This window comes from Xenopus laevis, chromosome 9_10L (genome assembly GCF_017654675.1).
Source record: "Xenopus laevis strain J_2021 chromosome 9_10L, Xenopus_laevis_v10.1, whole genome shotgun sequence".
NCBI classification, from domain to species: Eukaryota; Metazoa; Chordata; class Amphibia; order Anura; family Pipidae; genus Xenopus; species Xenopus laevis.
Window position 1 is genome coordinate 106,119,194 of NC_054387.1, and position 23,646 is coordinate 106,142,839.

A 23,646-nucleotide genomic window follows, 5' to 3' on the forward strand; every position below is an offset into this window, starting at 1 on the left:
CTGCTAGAACCCATGGTTCCAAACAAGATTATAATGGTACATTTAGACATAGGTTTTTTTAAATAAATATTTAATATAACACAGACTCAATCCATCAACAATATTTGAGTTCACTGAGCATCAATAAAGAATTTGGATAACCTGTCCTAAAGAACTTACAGTTTGGGGAATTGAAACCTGTCTAAAAAAAATCATCATTTATACATACAGAACCAACCAAATTAGGCAGCAGTTTCAATTCATAAGCAAGTAAGACATTCATTCCTCTTTACAACTGTGATAGACCGATCAAAGCTCACTCTTATAGACTGCTATGGGTTTGTGGGCTGGAGAGTATTTTATCTTCATAACCCCCCAAAATGTAGTATTTTGAGAAATACATATTGAGAAAAGTATCTCACCTTCGCTTGGGTTTACATTGACTGTGAAACGCAGACAGAAGGCCTGTTTGCTGCCATTCCTGGGGCAGCTTTGATTGGTTGCTGTTATCGAGCGCCCCAGCGAGACTGCTAAGAAGAGCAGATTCATCGCAACATATCACAAATGCTTTCCTGGGACATCAGTCACATTTATGAAACATATGGATGCAAGCATCAATACAGCACAACAGAAACTGGCATGATGGCAGTCTAGAACTTTGCCAACGTCAGCTGCAAGATTAGAATACATGTGTAGCTGATGGTAGTGGGCCAGTCAGATACTGGTTAAATCCCTGTCCAAATTTGTATATGCAGAGAGACAGCAGCTGTGACTGATTTAATCTCCCTGAGCAGGCTGAAGGCTAATAAGTTACAATTGACCTCAGTAGTCTAAAGCCAATAACAAGGCAATGCCAAGGACTAGGGAATGGAAGGAGCTGTGTTGATATCCCACTTATAATCACTTGTCCTTAATACACTGACCTCTACTCACCCAACATCACCGGTTATTGTTAATCATTAATGTCAGAGGTTCTACCCTTAGGGCTCTTACTCACTGGTGTTCCGTTTTTTGGCGTTCAGCCGCAGGGGAGCGCAGGAATAGACGCATGTCATTATTTCAAATGGGGCTGTACTCACTCAGGCGCGTGTAGGCGCCGAACGCAGGAAAAATGCAGCATGTTGCGTCTCAACCTGCGTTCGGCGCCTACACGCGCCTGAGTGAGTACAGCCCCATTTGAAATGAGTATGCTGCAGGTGTGGTTAATGCATTAACCAATAAATACAAATAATAAATGCAATTACAGATCGTATTTACAAGTAAACATGCAGTTGTAGTCCTGCAAATTTGAGTTGTTGTGTGAAAAACTTAAATTCATTAAGGTACTTGCGTCAAAAGTGGTCCTTGCTCATCCCTATTCCCAGTGTCAACAGGTGTACCTGCACACAATTTAGCAGAAGAGGCAAGACCAAAACAATAGCTCTTAATGCAAGGAGTATGTTTGGCTGCAAGTACGTAAATTGGAGTCATTATCTGGAAACCAATCAAATGCGGGCGATGCTACAGCTACAGATAACTCACAGCTTGTTGAAGCGTCAGGTGCAAGTGGTCCCCCTGCCAGGGACACAATTATAACTCCAAGAAACACACGCTGCAGCACTCTGAATCCTGTTTGCCAATATACTCGGCAACATTTCGGCCCGAAACATTGCCTAGTTTGTTGGCACAATAAACCACTTTTTACAGGATTAGGACTGCTGCAGCGTGTGATTCTTGGAATTATCTGGAAATCTGTTATCTAGAAAGTTACAGGAAAGCCATCTCCCATATATAATATAATAAAATATTCAACTTTTCTAAAAACTATTTCCTTTTTCTTTGTAATAATAAAACAGTACCTTGTACCAAACTAAGACATAATTAATCCTTATTGGAGGCAAAAAAAAAAGCCTATTGGGTTTATTTAATGTTTAAATTTTTTTTAGTAGACTTGAGGTGTGGATATCAAACTTATAGAAAGATCCCTTATCTGGAAACCCCTGGTCCTGAGCATTCTGGATAACAAGTCCCATACCTGTACTTTTAATGACTGGTATCAATACACATAAACCTACGATAGGTTGAGTTTTTCCATTATCAAAATGATCATTAACTTCCAATTCATCAGTGACCTGCTGACCTTACTCCTTAATATTGCATATTGGATCCCCTAAGGATGAGTTCACATGTTTGGCAATGCATTAACTGCAGAAAATGCTCCTTAATGGCTCCCAGAGATGTTCCTATAAAATATGCATTTTCTGCTAACTCGTGAGCGGATAAGTATTAGATGAATCCTTCATAACCCTTCTTTGATCAGTACTGTATATGCTCATACAGTAGGTGCTACTATAAAGCACTGCAGATAGTCATGCACAACATTCTGGTACAACAACAAATTATGCAGGAAGCAAGATTTGACAAATACAGTAATACTGTGGGGATTTAAGAGGCAGGGTGGGCTGGTGACCTAATATTATATAGCATCACTTATTTTAGTTGACTTTACCTTAATATCTAGCAATTTACAGGTCTTTGGTTTCTATTTGGCACAATTTGGCCCCATACTAATAGCTCAATACTCTTATCAGCCTTTGAGAATATTTCAAAGTGTTTCTTACAATTTTAAGCATGTTTTGAAAACTAAGATAATTTGCTGAGGCATTGGATTTGCAGAAGTAAAGGCACAATGAAATGGCATAATCAAACATAGTCATTAAGCACCATTCATTATTGACCTGCTGACCTTATTAAATATTTCACATTGGATCCCCTAAGGATAAGGTCACAAAAGCACTACTATTACTCCCTGCAATGCCCTTGAAAGCCTGACCAGTTGAGTAAAGGAATAACCCTTCAGATCACTGCGTCATTTTATCAGCACAATCTAGAAAGCATAGCAAGTACTCATTCCTTGGATTTTTCCATATGTTCCAAAATGTATTTATTTGGGATTTTATGCTGCTGGTCTAAACATTATAGTCCAGGATGAAGTGGAAAAATTGTGTACACCATTTTCAAAATTGTTTACAAATAATAACTGAAAAGTTTGCTCATGTGCAAACTATTGCCTTCCAAAAGTCACCTTATTATATAAACGGAGTCTACCTATGTGCAATATAGTTACATAGTTATATTGGGTTGAAAAACGACCAAAGTCCATCAAGTTCAAACCCTCCAAATGAAACCCAGCATCTATACACAGAAGCACTCTAACACTGACCTATCTATACACTCACATAAACTATATATAGCTATATCTATACTAAGGGGCAGATTTACTAAGCTCGAGAGAATAATTCGAATTGAAAAAAATTCGAATTTTGAAGTATTTTTTGGGGTACTTCGACCATCGAATGTGTCAAATTAGATTGAATCGAATGATTTGAACGATTCGAAGTAAAAATCGTTCGACTATTCAACCATTCGATAGTCGAAGTACTGTCTCTTTAAAAAATACTTTGACTTCATACTTTAAACCTACCGAGGTTCAATGTTAGCCTATGGGGACCTTCCCCAGCACTTTTCGACGTTTTTTTTGATTGAATAAATATTGTTCGATCGATCGATTCGAATCGTTCAATTCAAACTATTTCATTGTTCGATTGAATGATTTTTATTCAATCGTTCGATCGAAGTATTTGCTCCTGACCTTACTCCTTAATATTGCATATTGGATCCCCTAAGGATGAGTTCACATGTTTGGCAATGCATTAACTGCAGAAAATGCTCCTTAATGGCTCCCAAAGATGTTCCTATAAAATATGCATTTTCTGCTTACTCGTGAGCAGATAAGTATTAGATGAATCCTTCATAACCCTTCTTTGATCAGTACTGTATATGCTCATACAGTAGGTGCTACTATAAAGCACTGCAGATAGTCATGCACAACATTCTGGTACAAAAAAAAATTATGCAGGAAGTAAGATTTGACAAATACAGTAATACTGTGGGAATTTAAAAATCGTTCGATCGATCGATTAAAATCGTACTGTGGGAATAAAAATCGTTCGATCGATTAAAATCGTTCGAATCGTTTGATCGAATGATTTTTATTCGATCGTTCGATTGAAGTATTTGTGGTAAATCCTTCGATATATGAATACGAAGGATTTTTACTTCGAGGGTTTTTTAACCTTCGAAATTCGACCCTTGATAAATCTGCCCCCTAAGTGTAGATTTTAGTATAACAATTGCCTTGGATATTATGTTTGTCCAAAAAATCATCCAAGCCACTCTTAAAAACATTAACAGAATCAGAATTATGACCTTAAAATAAGTATTAAGAATGTTTTTTAGAACATACAGTATCTAAACATACAGCACCAAGAAGCAGCCAAAGATGGTTCTTCCAAGAAGAAGTTCCTTAACAGAATCAGAATCATGACCTTAAAATAACTATTTAAGATGGTTTTTACACTTAAATGAACTGGTTTGGACTCTAAAGGACAATGCTGTTAAAAAAAACTGTGTTGTACCACCTCGTACAATTTGGTAAATTGGTTAATGGGTACCACAATGACTCATCCAGAATGCACTTCGTTAGGTGAAAGGTCATTGAATGTTTAAATGCTCTCTCTTGTACTGTATGTTCCTGCACACTTGATAAAGGGAATAGCCCAAAACATGTAGTGTGACTTTGGATATTCACCTCCCCAATAAAAGGATTTTTTGCAGTCTCAGACTACTGCCGTGGATTTGTCCTGCACTTCTACCTTTTTGAGCACCAAGAAGCTATCAGAACAAGGATGAAGTTCTGGGATGGCACCAATCAGGGCTGTATTATATTAAAAATATCAAAACCATTATCAAAAATAGAAAGAATATTGCAGAATCTAGATGTGCACAGTTGATAGAGGCTTACAAAAAAAGATGGTTCTTCCAAGAAGAAGTTCCTTAACAGAATCTGTTTAGAAGAATAGTGTCAGGCGTAAGCATCCATGTTGCTCACGAGCTACTGGTTGGGGACCACTGATCTAAGGCAAGTCTCCACCTCATACCACTCCCTCCTTGGCTGGTCATGCAGTCATAACCCCTGGACTCAGAGACTTCCCCCTTGTAGGTGTACATACAACTCACGCACAAGAATCCAGCAGACTTACAGACACGCCTAAACTAGAAGCAGACAGACAGAAGAGTATGTACCCAGTGTCCCCTCACATGGACATCTCTCTTCTTCCTACCCCTAGTTCGGGGCCCTGTTGAATTATTATTATTATGAGTCACAATGAAAAATATTTGAAACCTTCAAAGCCTTAAAGGGATACTGTCATGGGAAATATATTTTTTTTCAAAATGAATCAGTTAATAGTGCTGCTCCAGCAGAATTCTGTACTGAAATCCATTTCTCAAAAGAGCAAACAGATTTTTTTATATTCAATTTTGAATTCTGACATGGGGCTAGACATATTGTCAATTTCCCAGCTGCCCCAAGTCATGTGACTTGTGCTCTGATAAACTTCAATCACTCTTTACTGCTGTACTGCAAGTTGGAGTGATATCACCCTCTCCCTTTCCCCCCCCAGCAGCCAAACAAAAGAACAATGGGAAAGTAACCAGATAACAGCTCCCTAACACAAGATAACAGCTGCCTGGTAGATCTAAGAACAACACTCAATAGTAAAAACCCATGTCTCACTGAGACACATTCAGTTACATTGAGAAGGAAAAACAGCAGCCTGCCAGAAAGCATTTCTCTCCTAAAGTGCAGGCACAAGTCACATGACCAGGGGCAGCTGGGAAATTGACAAAATGTCTAGCCCCATGTCAGATTTCAAAATTGAATATAAAAAAATCTGTTTGCTCTTTTGAGAAATGGATTTCAGTGCAGAATTCTGCTGGAGTCGCACTATTAACTGATGCGTTTTGAAAAAAACATGTTTTCCGATGACAGGATTCCTTTAAGCATGTTGTGTAAATCTGTAGGGTCATAAGCAAATTTGCAATGACAGTAACTGAGCCTTGACCAAAATTACCAATTTAATCAGCCTTGCATCTACTATCCCTTGAGCAAGTGTAAATCTGTCATTATATGTACCTATAAATTCATATGAAATATTTGGTGGCCAGAAGTTCCCGCCCTACACAATAGTGACTCGTTGAATGGAAAGCAAAGAATGATTATTTAATTGTTATTCTGATATACAAAACTGATGCTGATATCCCTATATACAAAATAACAGATTCAAACACTTCATTATTTTTAGATGTTTTTATTTATTGTTTTGTACGCCACGCCACGCCACGCCCCCCCAGTCCGACCCTGGTTCAAGGCAAGAGATGTAAAGGGGCAAGATTTACTTAAATAAAATATATAGACCAGTTTGATAATATTCTTTAATATGTCACTTAATATGACATAAACGATCTGTTGCTTAAGTATTACGGGGGGTATAGTTTTCCTTTAATTATGGGACTATGGGACATTGACTTGTCTGAGCGCTGGATACAATACCCCAATAATGTACTATAATATGGTCAAAGTTATGGCTCATTGGTTCCTGTCACTATGTATTTGAATGGCCGGAAAGTATACCCGGGAAACAAGAACCATATGGACTGAGATGTGCAAGTGCCAGTTGGTATCCTGCACTACACACCGAGTAGTCCAGGGTTAAGTGATTATAAACAAAGAGGGATTTAACATTTCCATGGGGGTAAGGAGTACTTGTTTAAAATCTTGGACATAAGGCGTTGCGATGCCTTTATTCTAAACATGTTTTAACTCACTCACGATGGGGATATTGATGACACAGCGTCACATACTGTTGAGTTTCACTATATATCACTTGCACAATATTTGTTACCTGCTGTTACTGTGGTTATTTGATGTAAACTATGTGCACCCATTAACTGCTGGGTTTCTCACCATTTTACTAATGATATGCACTCCCAATGATGACGTCATGAGTTTGTTTGGCGCCATTTTAGGCTTCAAATATATGTGTTATTTGTGTTGTAAGCACTTCCTGAGGACGGCTTGAGTTAGGAGCCAAAACGTTGAAATAAATAAAATTCATTTTTTTCACTCCAAAGACCTGTGAGTGCGGTTTCTTTGATATTTTGATACCTATTTTATTTTTATAACCATTCGGGATATGTTTGAAGTGCTCCAGTTCAAAACTGTGTGTGTGTGTATATATATATATATATTTTTTTTTTTTTTACAATTATGGTTAAAAAAACAAGTCAGCAAAAGCATAGCTCTTACAACTGGGCTGACTCATAAGAACACATCAAGAACACATCAGGCACAGCTTTGATCTCCCATTCAGAATCAGCAAGGACATCTAAGGCATTCGAAATCACAGATCTTGTTATATTTCTAAGAATAGACCCCTTGTTTACTGTTTGTTATTTGCAGCTGCGGGTGGCATTTTATTCCTGAGGTGCCTCAGATCAATACATTATGCACGCTTTGCGGCAACGATGCGATGTGCATAAATGATGACATGTCAGCTCATGTCTAAACAAAATGTGGCCTACAGGCATTTTTAGGAATGAGCCGTTACTCAAGTTAATGCAGAGGTCTTGTCGGAAAAGAAATAGACTGGTTGGCATCCAAAGCTAATGTAAATTCTCCGAGCATATGGCATGCTATGAACATTATTCCTGAGGAACAAAATGCTGCTTGCTAAACTACTTTCCCTCTTGGAAGCGCCTGCTCTGCAAATATTTACAGTACTTTAATAATGGCTCTTTGTTTTATGAAGTTTAATGTATATGTAATTATGTCTGTTTACATGATTGGGCAAAGACAAGATTAATTCTGCATTGCAAAGCCGGACACTTTGATCTCCGATAGCAATTTACTGGCTCAAGGGGCACAAAAAACGGTCACTTCTCTTAAGAGGCCGGTTACTCCCCTATTAAATCAGTTTTCTTCCACTTCTGAGTTCTGAGATAAAGAAGTCTCATTTCTGAGGCCAATTTCCTTCCATGTAATGGTGTAATGGCTCAATGTGTCATCCCATGTAACTGGAGAAACCAATCTTACTTGAAAAGTTCAACGGATTGTTTGTTTGATAAAATAACACTGCTGCTGTAACTTTCAGTAAAAGCTTCATATGGATTTCTTACTGTATCTATCCTTTTGTATTACATAGGAATGGCCATTAACAGGTCAGATTAATCTGAACAAAATAGGGAGACATATACATTCCCTCTTGCTTCTGGATCTGGCCAATGCCTCCTACATAGTGATGGGTGATTTTTTTTCACCACGCATGGGTTTGAGGTGAAATTCTGCATATCGCCATTGGTGGATGTTTTCACGAAACTGCAGCAAGATAAAATGCCCGTTCCCTTCAATGCATTGTGTTTGAGACAAAAACTTGAGAAAAAACACCCATTGACTTTAAAGTCACCCATAGTCTATAATATACAGTATCTCAACATTTAGGGGCAAATTCATCAAGGGTCGAATATTGAGGGTTAATTAACCCTCGATATTCGACTGGGAATGAAAATCCTTCGAAAAAAAAAACCAAAAAAACTTAGCCAAGCCTTCCCCATAGGCTAACATTGGGTTTGGTAGCTTTTAGGTGGCGAACTAGGGGGTTGAAGTTTTTTTTTAAAGAGACAGTACTTCGACTATCGAATGGTCGAATAGTCGAACTATTTTTAGTTAGAATCCTTCGATTCGGATTCGAAGTCGAAGTCGTAGGTCAAAGTAGCCCATTCGATGGTCGAAGAAGCCAAAAAAACACTTCGAAATTCAAAGTTTTTTTTCTTCTATTCCTTCACTTGAAGTTAATGAATTGGCCCCTTAGACTTAGACTCACATTTTCGGCAGTTTCGTGAATTTTCTAGTGAAACAACTCATCACTACTCGTACATATTGTATGGAGGGAAGCAGAAAAATTATCTGACAAACTGGCTGCCTGTTCATGTAATTCTGGGGGAAATTAGCAGGTAAGCATGTATTAGGAGCATTAAGACAGGGACACCAGGTCTTCAGGCAAAAACACAGGTTTATTCAGGCAAATTCTTCCCAAAATAAAGGTAACAGCAACACATTGGTGTTTCAACAGCACGCATACATGATTTTTCCCTACTCTGGTGTTCTCACCATACACCATACAGGGTGGCTTCCACACATATTCTGGGATTCTCACTAAGCCCTGCTGGCTATTTACTTCTTGGATATCATCTAAACACCTTCTGGCCTGTCTCACCTTTTGGCTTTCCTCAATCACTTTAGATTGGCAGGCAGTACCAGGTCTGGACTGGGAGTCAAAATAGGCCCTGGCATTCCAAGTACCTAGAGGCCCAAACAGCCTTCACCAGCCCACTAAATAGTGACTGTCTATGGCATCTTACAGCAGCCCCTCAGCCCCACTGGGAATTCCTAACACAGACAGAAAACCTTCCTGATCTGTGCCCTGCTCAGAGAGAGCTTCCTAACACTCTCCCTACAATTAAATACACTTCCACAGGACAGGAGACATGAGAAATGGACCACTGGAATGGATTACCTGTTCCTTTCAGAACACTATAGCTTCCAGGGCCAGACAATAGTAATGGATGAATTCGTCCCGTTTTGCTTTGCCCAAATATGTGAATTTCCTACAAAATGCGCAAAACGGCGGAAAAATTTGATACCGGCGACAATTCCAATGCCGGTGACAATTCCAACGTGCATAAAAGTTAATGGCGTGCATTCAATTGTTGCCGGCCTCGGAATTGTCACGACAAATTGGCAAATTTATTCGCCAGCAATGAAACACGCAAATTCACCACAAATTTGCGCCTAGAGAATAAATTCCCCCATCACTACAAGACAGCAATATTCTTTAAACAGAGAAACCATTACCTGTTTAGTCATCTCCTATTGGGGAGAAAATAAAGGCAAAACTCACCTTTTTACACATTGCTTTGGTCACTCTTGGTCACACCACAACATATACACTTGTACCACTTCTGATGGCCTTACTTTTTATATCAGTCTGTACTGGGAATAGCACCACCAGCAACAAACTGTACTGGGAATAGTACCCCAGCAACAAACTGTATTTAGAATAGCATCACCAGCAAAAATTGTACTGGGAATAGCACCACCAGCAACACACTGTATGGGTATTAGGGATGTAGCGAACGGCGGAAAAAATGTTCGCGAACATATTCGCGAACTTACGACAAAACATGCGAATAGTTCGCGAACGTCGCGAACCCCATAGACTTCAATGGGAAGGCGAATTTTAAAAGCTAGAAAAGACATTTCTGGCCAGAAAAATGATTTTAAAGTTGTTTAAAGGGTGCAACGACCTGGACAGTGGCATGCCAGAGGGGGATCAAGGGCAAAAATGTATCTGAAAAATCCATTGTTGACACAGCGCTGCGTTTTGTGCTGTAAAGGGCAGAAATCACACTACGTCACTCAGGTGATGTTTCTGGACACGGAATGTGAAAAAGCTCACACAGCTAGGTGGCACTTGGTTAAAGACTGGGCAAACAATGCCTGCAAGGGCAACGTATACACTACAGCAGTGGATACGGAATATATTATTGCTGCTTGGAAAACGTCACTCAGGTGGTGTTTCTGGAGACGGTATTATTATTGATATTTAGAGAATGTGAAAAAGATCACACAGCTAGGTGGCAGTTGTTTGAAGAACAGATGCAGATGAGAGATCAGCAGCAGGACAGCTGCCCACAGCAGCTACATACAGAGCACTGCAGTAGAAGGTACTGTAGATTACTAGCCAGCAAAGCTACCTAACCTAAAATGTCCCTCAAATCCCTGCAGAGTTCTGTCCCTACAATACAGAGCAGTATCAAGTAGATTACTAGCCAGCAAAGTTACTATCAACTGTCCCTCAAATCACTAACAGCTCTCTCCCTACACTAGCTCTTCCAAGCACACACAGGCAGAATGAAAAAACGCTGCAGAGCTTCAGTTTATATATGGAAGGGGAGTGATCCAGGGGGTGTGGGGGTGGTCCAGGAGGGAGAGCTTCCTGATTGGCTGCCATGTATCTGCTGGTCTGGGGTGAGAGGGCAAAAATAAGCGCCAGCTAAGGCGAACCCAAATTGGCGAACGTCGCGCGACGTTCGCGAACATTCGCCGAACGCGAATAGTCGATGTTCGCGTGAATTAGTTCGCGGGCGAACAGTCCGCGACATCCCTAATGGGTATAGCAGCCCTAGCAACATACAATTGGGAATAGCACCATAAGCAACAAAACTGGACTGGGAATAGCACCACCAGCAACAAATTGTACTGGGAATAGCACCACCAGCAACACATTGTACTGGGAATAGCACCACCAGCAACACATTGTATGGGTATAGCAGCCCTAGCAACATACAACTGGGAATAGCACCATAAGCAACAAACTGGACTGGGAGTAGCACCACCAGCAACAAACTGTACTGGGAGTAGCACCACCAGCAAAAAAAGCTGCACCATGACCTGCTTCCCAGCCCCCATTGTGTCCGCAGGAGAATGGGGGCTTGTGGGCTGGAGGTACAGGTTGTTGAGGCTACAGCAGGGGACCTGAGGGGGTGTGTAGGACCCTGAAGCAGCAGCTCAAGTGGGCCCTAACTGCAAACTGTAAAATTTGCAATCTTTCTTCCCCAAACTGTCGCATAACAGTTTTGGTGTTTGCAAAAGCAATATTGAAGGGGTTATTCACCTTTAAATTGATTTTAGTATGATGTAGAGAGTGATATTCTGAGACAATTTGCAATTGGTATTCATTTTCTATTATTTTTGGCTTTTGAGTTATTTACCTTTTAATTCAGCAGCTCTACAGTTTGCAATTTCAGCAATCTGGTTGCTAGGGTTCAAATTAACCTAGCAACCATGCAATGATTTGAATAAGGGATTGGAATATGAATAGGAGACGGCCTGAATAGAAAGATGAGTAATAAAAAATAAATGTGTAGCCTTACAGAGCATTTGTTTTTTAGTTGGGGTCAGTGACCCCCATTTGAAAGCTGGAAAGAGTCAGAAGAAACAAGCAAATAATTCAAAAAAACTATTAAAAAAAGACCAATTGAAAAATTGCTTAGAATTGGCCATTCTATACCAAACTAAGGGTCAGGGCACACAGGCAGATTCGGGGAAATTAGTTGCCTGGCGACAAATGTCCTCTTCTTCGGGGCGACTAATCTCGCAGAACTGCCTCCCTTGCCTTCCCCTGACTAAAATGTAAATTGCCGGGGGGATGGCAAACGGAGCGATTCCTTTTCCTAAGTTGCCCAAAGTTTCCTCATCAGGCAACTTTGGGCGACTTCAGAAAAAGAAACACTCCGAGTGCCATCCCATCGGCGATTTACATTTTAGGCAGAGGAGGCAGTTCCGGGAGATGAGTCGACCCAAAGAAGAGAAGATTTGTTGCCGGGCGACTCATCTCCCCGAATCTGCCTATGTGCCCTGACCCTAAAAGTTCACTTAACAATGAACCACCCCTTTAAAATCAAACAAAAAAAAAAACTATTTGCAAAAAGGATAACATTTTAGTTGCAGTTATTACAACCCGGGAATGGTGGGGGACACTGGTTACTAAGGTTCACCCACTTTGGGTCATTGTTCTCAATAAATAAATGAGCAAGCATTGTGTCTTTCACTCATTTGTTTAATTGGCTTCTCATTATCATAGTCATTAGCATGATCTCATTATTATAGTTGTAGGACTTGCATGAAAAAAGCAGCTCATGTTTTTTTAGGTCATGCGGTATTGAATTCAAAAGGGTTCACAAAATGTCAAGAACTATTGTATGACATTTCCAGCCATGCAATAACTGAACTACCGCAGGTCTAGCTAGCTGTACCATCCGTTGCAGCCGAATCTGTATTTATATGCCATAACTTGTACTTCCCCTTGTCATTTACAGCTACACAAACTGCTCAGCACTTTATAAATAAACAGCCGTAACGACTGCATTAGTTATGACTACAAATTGTTGGTTACACTTCCGACCCCATTTCAGTGGTTAATATGTTTCATAATTCAGCTTATTACAAGAATATAATAAACCCAGTGATCTATGGCTTGTTTTCAACATAAAGACGCATACAGACTTTTTAATAAAAGTAGCAGCCTATTGTGGCATTGTACTCGGTAAACTGCAGTGATCTTTAAGCTGCGGTTCTCTAGCTGTCAGCTCACAGGTCCCAGCAGAGCCACAGCTTCAAAATGACTTATTCATATGAACAATGAATATTAACATATCTTTATTTCGATAAGCTCAATATAATGTGCAACTTTTGTGCAGTAAGGCCAAATAAGAGATTAGATCTCGTCCAAAATGGCCAATTCATAATCACCAATTAGTGGAAAAGTGCAGACAAAATAATACTGTGACGAGGCACAGTAGAAAGGTTAATATTCAGTTAATAATAAAGGGCATCGCTACTGTAAATATTTTCTGCTGAATTGTGCTTAGTACAGGGGAATACCTAACCTGGCATTATGTTATGGCATCTCGATGTATAAGGCATGAGCAAGGGAGTTGTCCTATTAAACACTGCACCTGGGATTATTTCATTAACTTTAAATAGAAAGCAAACACACAATTGTGTGAAAAGGCACTTTTTTATCGCAGCCAAGGGTGTGATCAATTGAATAGTTATCTTTTTGGAACAGGGGGGGGAGCTAATCAGGAATATCCGAGATGTCAGCTAAACCCATAATGCTAGAGTGATAATGATCCAATCCTGGATTTTAATAACCTAATTCCTCTTCCCTTTAAATGCTAACATGAAATAAAAGAGTTCATTTACTAGATGCAGATGAGAACATTAGAGAAGTGCAGAGGAAAAAAACAATAAGGATTTAATATTTTATGCCAGGAGCGATTCTTTTTGAGTAAAGAGATGAGGACAGGTTTTAAGGTGGGAGAAGTGATGGGGGATCACTGCCTTAAGGATGGAGTTTTTTTCTGAAAAATACATCCACACCTAGGTGGTCTACTTTGATTTTGTCAATGCTTTGGTGTTCAGGAAGGCACTGTGAGCAATGCATCTGTTTGACCTAGTGATTATTCCAATTCAGGATTCAGCCAGGATTTGGCCTTTTTCAGCAGGGTCTGGATTCGCCCGAATGCAAGTGTCTGGCTGTACCAAATCCAAATCCTTAAAATCATGTGACTGCATGTATAACTGTGTATTGTGCATGGGGCTCACTTTGGCTTTTCCTGACCTTACTCTGAATATGCAAATAACGATTTAGATTTGGTATTCGGACAAATCTTTCACAAAGGATTCTGGATTTGGCGGAATCCCAAAATAGTTAATTTGGTGCATCCCTATTGAGGATGGCACAAAACTATGCAGCCCAATTAAACATTTAGAAGATGTGGAACCCTTGCAGGGTGATCTGGACAAACTGATACACTAGGCCATTAAGGGATGGTAAGATTCAGTGTAGATAAATGTAAGGTTTGCATTTTGGACCCAAAAAACAATGCAAACCACATTTACCCTTAATTGGATTAAGTTAAAACATCCTTGAAAGAGAATGAGCTGGGGTTCTTGTGGATAATAAACTTGACTGTAGCAAGCAATGCCAGTCAGCAGCTGCAAGGGCCAGTAAGGTATTATCCTGAATTAGAGCAAGGGCACACTTAGTGGATATATATGTTCAAGCATAACACTTTGCCAATGGAATAACTCACCAAGTTAAGTAGGTGGCCCAGGTGCTCCTGCCCCAGACCCTCAGCCCAAGGGAGCGGAAAATCTGTATGTAGATAAACAAATGTTGGAGCAAGGCACTCTAGTAGGTCACACATAGATCAGTCTAATAATAAGTAAAAGTTGGAAAATGTTATTTATATAAACATCTCACGTTTCGTGTCACTGTCGTGTCGTGTCATAGGCTTGAACATTAAAAGACATGGGTCAGTATTTAAAGGCCAAAACACCAATCACAGAGAAGAGGGGAGGGGAAACACACAGAGTGTGTTTACAATTTAAAGGGATCACATACCCTATTATAGAAAATACACATATCAAGGGCACGTTAAAACACACAAACGGGAACAATACAGAAGATAAAAAATCTTAATGCATGGTAAAATCAAGAAACATTATAAGAGAGTTTATACAAAACATCGTAAAGTAGACTGTTTTCGTTAAATATTAAATAAATAAATATATGAAAATAAATAATAAATAAACATATTATGGTTGTTGTTATTGTACTTGTTTAGTAATGTATTTGTCTATTTGTTTGTTCATTTACTCAACACAGTGTATCCTTTTTCAAAAAAAGGTAAGTATAGTGCATGATATACAAGGGGACAGAATGGAATTAGAGAAGAGGGATAAATATTAACACAGAATATGAAGACATGAATATGAATACTTGAATGCAAATACGAAGATACATACACTGAAATATATATCACTAATGATAGTAGCAAGACACGTCAAACTCAGAATTCATGCCATTGGGTAGCTTATTAGCAAGGGTAAATCTCCAGAACACCTCACGTTTAAGTATGTTTTGTAGCATGTCTCCACCTCTATATGGATCTTTTTCCTAGTGTGTCACACTTCCTAGTAACAAGCATTCTGAGCCCAGAATGTTTTTTTATGTAGCATCTGTCTGCAATATAGGAAGGTATTTGCTAATGATACGTTTTATGCTTGAGAGTTGGGGACTGAAGGTAAGTATGCATAGTGGTGTTGTTGGCTTCTTACTTAGAGATTGGCAGGGGTTATTGGAATATGATTTGTTCAAAAGTGAGTTACGTTGGGTTTTCAAGGCTCTTTCAAAAGCTTTGGTGAGCACAGGTAAATGATAACCCCTAGAGAGGAGTCTATCTCGCAAAATACAGGATTGCTTAACAAATTCAGAAAAGTTGGAACATAAGATGTTTTGGGTGGGATGAAGACGCCTGTGCGACGGTATTTGCGGCACATTCTTTGCGATACAGAGTAGTTGAAATTTCACCATCTTGACCCTCTAAAAGGATGTCCAAAAAGCTCATTCATGTACAATTATATTCAAAAGTGAAGCGAAGATTCAGGTTGTTACAATTTAAATATTGAACAAAGTTATTAAAACTTTGTTCATCCCCAGTGCAGATGAATATTAAATCGTCCATATAGCGTCCATAAAATTATTTATATTTTGTGTATGGATTGTCATCACCATATATGTATCTAAATTCCAACCATGTCATATAAAGATTAGCATATGATGGAGCAAATTTGGCTCCCATGTTAGTACCCCGTTTCTGTGTTAATAGATAATTGATGGCTTCCTGAAGGAAGGTTTTCAAAGGTTTTCACTAAGTGGATTTTCTGCTTTCCTCTGCAGGTGTTTCTTTTAGGAAAGCGGATCTGCTCTTAAACGCACACCCCAGTAACTCCATTGACAGGCCTGGCATTGGCCTGTGAGGAGCTACATGGAGGGGAGATCGGCTTGAAAATGTAAAGATTCATGAGATCTACGTTTGTATTAATCTTCATGGGATGACATCAGGCCTCTCAATGGAGCTATGAGGGGCATCTGTTTAAAAGTGGGTCTGGTTTCCACCTACAAAAAAAACCAAAACACCTGCAGAGTAAAACGGATAATCTTCTTAGTGTGCCCTTGGGGGATATAGATTCACTGGAGAGTAGGGCAATTTTTACACTTTACAAAGTGCTGGTAAGGTCACACTTAGAACATACAGTATATTTTTAATCTCCAAACTTTAAAAAAGATATTAATGATGTAGGAAAAAGTCCAAGAAAAACTAATAAGCTGATAAAGCGAATAGAAGGTCAGTTATGAGGAAAGGCTTAGTTGGTGTTGTTTACACTGGAGAAAAGCACTTTATGATCACAAAAGGCCATACAATAAACCTTTTGATGCTTCATTTACTAGTAGATTCTTTTTCTAGTAGATCAGTTCAGTGAAGATCCATTCAGATGACAAGCGAGAAGGAGGTTCTTAATCCCCGAGATTATTACATTGGTCAATACATTATATAGTTTCAGGAAATGGTTGTGAGCAAATACCAAGTTAAATGAACTCTATGTCACGTCCAGCTCCCTAAATCCAGAACAACTGCTAGGGTCCCGGTCACGGCTCTGCTTCCCCCTGTAGCAGCCGCCTTTGGCCTCGAGAGGAGCCCTCAGCTACTCAGATGCCACCAGGTCTTAATAAGAGAGGAGCCAAGCAAGAGTCTGAACAGGCAAAGGGGCACGGTTGTTACTGACGTTTTGGGTGGAAGGCAGCAGTTCAAGGAGGAGACAGAAGGTGTAGTTAGGCAGGCTGGGTGTTGGTATGGGCAGATTTCAAGCAGGGTCAGACAGGCAGTGGTCGTTTCAGGTGGAGTTCAAGCTAGGTCAATCAGGCCGGGGTAGGTACAGGCAGCGTTCAGAGAATAGTCAGGCAGGCAAGGGTCAATACTGGTAGAATTCAGAATCGTCAGGCAGGCAAGGGTCAGGATTAGCAGAGTTCAGAATAGTCAGGCAGGCAAGGATCAAAACTGGAATTAAAACGGACAGGAATCACACCCAGATACTAAACAAGTTAGACATAACAATGGGAAATGAGTTTGGATTCAAAGCCCCTTTAAATATTCAGAATTCAGCCAAAAGTAATGACGTCATGACTCTCGCAAAGCGTAAAACCCGGAGGGACGCGCTGCACGCCACATAGGAGGACCGGCAAAAGAGGAAGAAGCACCATGTGGCAGGCGTCCCCACCAACCCACTAGACCACCAGGGTGAGCATTCATTACACTCTAGTACAATGTTGATCCAAAGAAATTTTTTCGCAATTTGCACTTGGATAGGCTGCTGATGTATTTTATACATTGCTCTGAATCAACTACCAGTTAAGCAGGGTTTACTTAAGATGAAAGATTAAACTTGATGGGCCTTATCTCCTGTTTTACTATGTTACTATGTTATTGTGTCTCAGTGGGTAGCACTGCTGTCTTGCAACAATAATTTCAGTTCCAGCCAAAGTACTATCTGCAAGGAGTTTGTATATTCTCCCTATGTCATCTGACTAAATTGACCATTGTGTGTAAAAATGATAGGGATCTTAGAGTGTAAGCTCCGCTGGACAGGCAGTGATGTGAATAATGAGGAATCCCTGCGGAAATGTTTTGGCACTATTTATGTACTGTAAATATGAAGATATAGTAATACAGTACATCAGTAAAAAAATACACAAAATAGAAGCAATAAACAGATCCTTTGCTGTCTAAGAGTTAATATTCTGCTAAAGTAAGTTCATATGATAATCAGCTAGGTTTTATTCTTATTTATTTTTGGAGAAGTTGTGCTGTTGCTCAGGAGACTGCTTCAACTCAGCCTCCATTCACGTTCCTTCCTGAAACAGCCTGAGGCACCACCTTGCCATGGAGAGTTCCACACAACCTGAATCCCTCCTCAGGACTAGCAAAACAAAAAAGCGTAGATTGAAATTTTTAGCAATCCGACTAGAAGATTTGATTGACTAGCGAATAACGCCACCAAAGCCTGACTACATGGTCTCCCCCTGGACTGCCTGAGGTTAAAGAAAAATCACAGTTTTATGCTGCCTAGATGAACCTGGATTAATACTGAATTATTCATAATCACAATGCCTTTCTACCTTAGAGTGTTCTTTAAATATGCATACAAGGACCTGCCAATCTATCTGATCAAAGGGTACAATCAAATGGAAAAAAACAATATACATAGGGGTTTTGTTAGAGGTGTTGAAGATAGGGGTTTTGTTAGAGGGGTTGAACTTTCTTCTTCTGTGCCCAAAATCACAAACCTGTCAATATGTCCAATAAAATCATGCCATACTATAGCATCAAAGAATTTGCCAACAGTTTAACCCAAATTTACCCTGGACCTCATTTAATGAATGGCATTGCACCATTCCATTGTAGCAGAGAACTACTCATGGCAGAGCATTGTAGCCGAGGAGAAAACATATATTTAATGGGTATGGGTATCCAGTCCATGTGTCTGGGACTGATAAGTACAGATACATCTATTTCTCTGACCAATGAAATAGTGTATAATATAGTCCTGTATATCTGCATAGCATTGGGCAACTAATCATCAGGGCACATTCAGCAGATTTATTTCGTATAGAATAATAGAGTGCAGCTTTATAATAAGAAAAATCAAATAGCATTTAATAGTATAATGTTGCCTATAATGTTGTTGAGGCAATAATCTTGACAGCCTGTGCCAAAGGTGGAGGGGTATTAATATTAGGTGTTCATATTCCCTTTCAGTTCAAAGACTCCTCATTTCTGGTACAACTTGCCTTTGTGATATCCATTTACAAAGCTTAAGGGCAGCCTCTTAAGATTTCCAGTATTAACTTAGACTTAGAGACCCACGGTTTACTTTATATGGCATGTTTGAAATTGGAAATAATTTGTATATCTTTACCTCTACTTTCAAAACAAAGCATGTTGTTTAGCAATCTGCCTTACAATAAAAATGTTATTAAAAAAAATGTAACATCAAATTTTCCAGCAATAATTATAATAATATAATATATAATAACACCTGCCTGACTCATTGCATCCCAGACACTTGTACTTTTATTTCTCTGATCTAAAGCTAATTTCATCCCAAATTCTATTTGTCACTTCAGATAACATTATGATACCTGCTCAATTTCCTCGAATATCCCTTCTATGTAGTCTGTTTCTTTGTATAACCTATGGTATATTCAGGTCATGTGAAATCCATAACTAGTAGGTGCAATTCAGGCTGCCATGAACTTTTTCTCAAGCCTGTGAAAAGTTCCATGGCACCCTGAAACATTGTCAATGGATTATAAACCATAAAAAAGGCCTTATACAAATAATACTGTGATGGATAGGGCAGTGCATTATGGATGGTGACCTTTGTGGTATATGCACTCAAATGAAATGCCATTAAAACAGATTTGTGCAGGTGCTGATGGTGTATATCAGTGGAGATGAATGCTCCTCCTGAACCGTGATGTACTGTAAAAAATGTAGAGCTGCATTGATAAAGGGAAACTATTTCATTTGACCTTGATATACCATTTTCTCTGCCAAAACAGGTGATTCCCAGAACTGCATTAAATCCAGCTGACTTACCCTATACGTCTGCTGTTCCAAATATAGAACAAAAACAATTGAAGGATCAACATTCCTGAACTGATTCAGAAACAGGAAATTTTGAACAAACTTTTTAACAAAATTTTTAACTCGCTCTACTTTTCTGTTTTCAGATAAGAGTCAATTCCCACAATACACTAAGCATGGGCTAGTGGGGAGGGCTGCCATTTTTCTTTTTTCCCCCCAAAGTGTAAGAGATTAGATATGCTGGAGAGTGAACTTTGACCCTAACTCAAGCCTCTCCAATAGCCATGCAGCAGTATCAGGATTTACGCTGAGCAGTATCTGATGCTGAAAGATAGGGAGAAGAAAATGACAGTAATACAGGTTATGCCTTCTTAAAGGGATACTGTCATGGGAAAAACATTTTTTTTCAAAATGAATCAGTTAAAGGAAAACTATACCCCCCAAACAATGTAGGTCTCTATTAAAAGATACTGAGTAAAACAGCTCATGTGTAAAACCCTGCTTCATGTAAATGAACCATTATCATAATAATATACTTTTTTAGTAGTATGTGCCATTGGGTAATCATAAATAGAAAATTGCCATTTTAAAAAATAAGGGCTGCCCCCTGAGATCGTAAGATTCACTGTGCACACATACAAACCACATGTAAGGTCACATAAGCCAATTAACAGACAGAGTTCTGCCTTTTGCTTCCTCACTTCTTCCAGTTACAGTTAGTGTTGTAGTATTTCTGGTCAGGTGATCTCTGAGGCAGCACAGATAGAGTCACGAAATGGTGGTTCAAGGCAAGAGATGTAAAAGGGCAATATTTATGTAAATATATATTCCAGTTTGGTAAGATTCTTTAATATGTCATTCAATTTGATATAAACTATCTGTTGCTTAAGTATTCATTTTGGGGGTATAGTTTTCCTTTAATAGTGCTGCTCCAGCAGAATTCTGCACTGAAATCCATTTCTCAAAAGAGCAAACAGATGTTTTTATATTCAATTTTGAAATCTGACACGGGGCTAGACATATTGTCAATTTCCCAGCTGCCCCAAGTCATGTGACTTGTACTCTGATAAACTTCAATCACTCTTTACTGCTGTACTGCAAGTTGGAGTGATATCGTCCCCCTCCCTTTTCCCCCCGAGCAGCCAAACCAAAGAACAATGGGAAGGTAACCAGATAACAGCTCTCTAACACAAGATAACAGCTGCCTGGTAGAAAAAAATTCTCAATAGTAAAAACCCATGTCTCACTGAGACACATTCAGTTACATTGAGAAGGAAAAACAGCAGCCTGCCAGAAAGCATTTCTCTTCTAAAGTGCAGGCACAAGTCACATGACAAGGGGCAGCTGGGAAATTGACAAAATGTCTAGCCCCATGTCAGATTTCAAAATTGAATATAAAAAAATCTGTTTGCTCTTTTGAGAAATGGATTTCAGTGCAGAATTCTGCTGGAGTAGCACTATTAACTGATGAGTTTTGGAAAAAACATGTTTTCTGATGACAGGATCCCTTTAAAGAAACAACAACCAAAGAATATAAGAAGTAGCAGACAAAAAATGAAGTACACGAAAGGAGAACATTAAAATTATTAATTGAAAGCAGAGAAGGGATTCAGTCACTCCATTTTCTCTGTCTGGTCTCTTGGGGAACATAATTCCATATGTATCTTAAAGACCCTCAAACAACACAACCAGAATAGAGAAGCCAAGCACATATAGTGGTATATTTATCAAAGGATGACAACAGAGCACACCCTTTTCTGGATATGTCCCTAAAATTCTGCTACAAATCAATAGGGAGGTGTGAAGCTCCCTTAGACCCCATAAAGTATCTTAAAGTATCAGACCCTAATCATACCAAGAGCTTTTCCAGTAAATATATTTTGTTTGTGGGGTTCCCCTAGGCCCTATAGAGTATTCTTCCTATGAAAGCCTAACAATACCAAAAACATTTCCAGTAAATATTGTGTTGGTGGGATTCCCCTAGGCCCCACAATGTATCTGTCTCATCAGAGCATAGGCACCATTGAGTATCCTCCCTATCAGAACCTAAACATATAAACCAATAACTCTTTCAATAAATATATTTTTTGGTAGAGTTGCCCTAGGCCCTATAGAGTATCCTTTCTATCAGATCCTAAACGTACCATACACTTTTCCAGTATATATCATTTTTAATATAAAGTATCCTAAAGTATCAGACCCTAATCATACCAAGAACTCTTCCAGTAAATATATTTTGTTTGTGGGGCTCCCCTAGGCCCCATAGAGTATCCTCCCTATCAGGTCCTAAACGTACCAAGATATCTTCCAGTTAATATGTTTTGTTGGTGGAGCCTGAAGTCATAATTTTTTTGTTATGGGCAGGTTTTGTAATGCTCTTCTACTGGGCAAGACAGTAATTTTCACATTGATATTTAGTACTGGATTATTCATTGTTCCTAAGAAAATTACAGCAGTTGATATTAGGGCAGAAACTAGATGTATGGCTTAATATCAGAATAACACATGCTGCACTATTACAAATTAAAATGTGTAATGTATAGAGAGAAATTGAACATAAAGATGAACTGATATAAATTAGATCTTTTTATGTTACTAGGCAGCAGATTTTGGAAAGTAGGTATTATACAATGCTATATATGCACATTTATGCCATTCATCCATTATTCATGGTAAATAATCTGTTTAAAAAAAGAAAATGTAGAGTATGGGCTTCCTTTCAGGCCAAGCACTGTATCTTATTAATCGTAGCTTATTTCATCAGGCCTCAGGTCACATTCTCTGGGAAATGAGGTGGCAGGATTGATGCAAGCACAACCCTTCATTTCCTATCAGCATCCTGTCTGGATCAATTATCCCCATAATACTAACCCCCCACTCTAGAACTGATTACATTTTAACTGGATCCAGATCCATTAGAAAATGTCAATTAGATTGTGGGATAGAAGGTAAAATCTCCAAGTGATCATACACCACTGGTGATTGGTGACATGAATTTGAGCATTGATTGTTGCACTCCATTTGCACTTTCTTCCCATGTATTTTTAATAGCAAAATACAATGGCATTTATCCTGTCCTGTCACTGGCTATAGATAGAATCAATGGTTTATTACGACTAAGCTAAATCTGGTAAATACGGGGTGGGGGTTGATGAAAATTGGTTGTCATCACGGGTAAAATATAATTTGAAGTCACAAATCTCCTCCAAATACTAATTTTAGATTGAGTCAATGACATTCCTTCATCTCTGTCGCTTATACTGCATGGACATTAATAAAGGCTATTTTTTAATGCGGATACAAACTGATCTTATTTGAAAGAGAATATTGTTGTATTCACATTACCTTTTCAGAAACAAGGGTTCATTTATTATTACCATTTACAAACAGAACTCTCTGCACAGGGAAATTTGAAGACCAGGATTTCCACTTGAAACCCCAGTTTCAAAGGCAAGATCATAGAGTTGCTAAGCCACCATCCGTATACCATGATAAACCTCATATTAAGGCCCTATTTACCTCTGATTGCATATTTCATAAAGGTGGCCATAGACACACAGATCCTATCGTACGAATCGAGGATTCGTATGATTTTCGGATAGTGTGTGGCGTGTGCCGACATCTTTCGTCCGGCGGAGATCTGTCGGTTGGTCGATCGGTCAGGTTTGA